The sequence below is a fragment of the Varanus komodoensis genome, unplaced genomic scaffold, assembly GCF_004798865.1.
Source record: "Varanus komodoensis strain SLA01 unplaced genomic scaffold, ASM479886v1 scaffold153, whole genome shotgun sequence".
In the NCBI taxonomy this organism is placed as follows: Eukaryota; Metazoa; Chordata; class Lepidosauria; order Squamata; family Varanidae; genus Varanus; species Varanus komodoensis.
In genome coordinates, this window is record NW_025335445.1 from 111,571 (window position 1) to 114,276 (window position 2,706).

The following is a 2,706-nucleotide window of genomic DNA, read 5'->3' on the forward strand; positions in this document are numbered from 1 at the left end:
CTGCCGGGACTCGCGGCGCGCTCCCGGGCCGGGCGCAGGCCGCACCCGCGTTCGCGGCTGCTCCCGCTGCTGCGCCGGGGCGGGGGCCGGCCCGGAGGAGGGACCGCCCGGCCTCCGCCTCGACGGCGCGGTGGGAAGCGCGGCACGGGAAGGGTCGAGGCAGGGGAGCCCCCGCGTTCCCGCGGGCAGTGCCGGCGCCTCGCCTGGAGACCCGCCGCCGCCCTGCTCGCGGGCCGGCGGGGACTCGCGTACGGAGCTGAGGGCCTCCGGGAAACCAGCTGGAAGGGAGACCGGCGGGGTCCAGAACTGGCTTGCGGAAGGAAGCCGAGCGCCGGCTGGCTTTAAGGGGGGTCGGAGGGGTCCCTCGCGGGAGGGGAGGGCCCGCCGAAGCTGCTGGTCGCGATGGGCCCCTGGTGTCCCGGCCTCCGGGGCTATGGGCCCGGCTTGCTCTCGGAGGCATCTGGTTTCTCCCGTGGGCAGCAGGGGCTGGCCTGGCAGATCCCGCCCTGGCGGCCTTCAGCCGGGCACTGGGCGCCTTCGCACTCCTGTTTCCAGCTTCTGACGGGCCCTGCGGGGTTTGGATCAGCGAGGATTTCCTGGGGTGTGAGCAGGAGCTTCTGCCCTTCCTCAGATTGCTGTGCTTGTGGCCGAGACGCAGCCTTTTGTGGCGGCTGCCTGGGGCCAGGGAGGGTGCCGGAGAGGAGCTTCATCCAGGACCCCTCTGGCCCTCGGGCGGGGCAGCTGCACCCCTTGGAGGGAAGGCTGGCATGGCAGGGCCTTTGCCAGGGGCCTTCCAGGGCCACTCCTTGGCGGCGGCGGGGCGGGGGGGCTGCGGTATGTGCCAGAGAGGGAAGGGAAGCCCCTGCGGATGCTGAGCACCAGGAGGGGTGCTGCCTTGGCCCGGGTGTGCGTGAGTGCGTGTGCCATGCACGTTTCTTGCATGAACTGCCCGGCAGGAGAAGAGCGCAGAGCCGCCTGTTCAGGGTGCCCAGAGGGATGGGCTCCGCAGATGCGCTTCCTCCGTTGTCGCGTCCTGCTGTGCTCACTGGGGCCTCCTCTGAACTCCGGCTCAGAGGAAGCTGGGCACGTCTCCTCTGCTAGCCGGAGGGGCTTCATCCAGGAGCGCGCCTTGGCTGGTGCTTGGCACATCACCCGGTGTGGCTCTTGCAAGCGGGGCTCATTTTTAACCTCCTGATCCAACAGGCAGCTCTCAGCCTGCATACTTTGCTCGGGGGGGGGGCAGTGTGCGATGCACGGGCCGCGCCGGCCTCTTGCATCACCTGTGGTGTGCGTGTTCAGGCACCTGTCCTGCGGGAGCGAGTCGGCTGTGGTGCCGCAGCGGTGCCCCCCCCCCCACGCTCCTGTGTTCCTGATCGCCTTTCGGGCCGAAGGGGGCAGCGGCCCTTCGCCCTCTTGCTGCAGCACCGGGCTTAACTTCCACAGCGGCCAGTGCGGGTGCTCAGCCCTGCCGGGCAGCCAGGGCCACTGGTGTGGGTGTCGGGGCAGCTGGGTGCGTGGAAGGGTGCTGTGGGAGGGGTGGCCTCCCTTGCAGGCACGCTCGGCCTCGGGGGCGGTCTGGACGGGAACGAGGCTGTGCGAGCGCATCCCGCCTGTTACGGCGAACGCAAAGGGGCTGCGCCAATCCATCCTGCACCCCAAGAGGGGGGGTGCCCAAAGCTCGTTCCTGCGCCAGGCTGCTGCGGACCCCCTGCCTTCCCAGCGGCTGCATGCGCATCCCAGAGGGAGCGGGGAGGGGAGCTGTTTTCCTTCTCCAGCCCAGCCCCTCACACACAGTTTTCCTTTCCGGAGGGGAGGGGCAGCCCGCCTGCCCTGCCCAGCTGAGCTGAGCATGACAATGTCCTTGTTCTTGCGCTCCCCAGAGAGCAGAGCAGCCCGGTCCCAGCGGCTCAGAACTGCCTCCTGCAGGAAGCCGCTTGTGTGGTCAAAGGGCAGGGCTTGTCCAGGAGGCGGCTGCTGCTTTGGTGACTGTACGGCTCTGCTCTGCCCAGTTCGGAGCCACAAAGGGCTCCTTCCTGCCTTGATTAGTTCAGGAACTCTGGAGCCGAAGGAAAGCCGGTCCCCTTCTTAGAGCAACAGCTGATTCTCTGGCTGAAGGAGCGGCCAGCCCCTCTGGTGCGCACTGCTTGTGGCTTGGAGGCTTGGCTTCTCGTGGCACTGCTGGCCACCCGTGGACTCGGCACGGGGCAGCCGTGTGCCTTTTGGCCAGCCAGGGCTCAGTTGCCCCCCTCCCCCCCAGCACTGACTTCTTGAGCTGCCTCTGGTTGCTTTCACCCCCTTCCCTCGCTGTGCGCCCCATAGCTTTGTTCCTGGGATGTGTTGAACGGCGACTGGAGGGAGCCCATGCCAGAAGAGCGCTTCCCTTGGTCCTGGGCGCATAGGGTGGAGGGGAGAAGCTGGCTGCTTCCCTCCCTCCCTCCCTCCCTCCCTCCAGGGGTGCAGGCAGGAGAGAAGGCTGTGCCTTGGGGGGTGGAGGATGGGATGGGCTTCCCTGCACCCTGGGCTATTCTGACTCCTTCCCTGTGGCTTGGAGTCGCCTCCCTGCAGGATTCCCGGGACCCCTCAGTGTTTGCCTGAAGAGCTGCAGGGGCCTTTCGGAGCCAGTGAGTCTGCCCCACTCAGAGGGCAAGTCTTGGGGACCCCTGCGGGTGCGTTTCTCAGTCTGCCGGTTGCTCCGTGCAGCGGCCG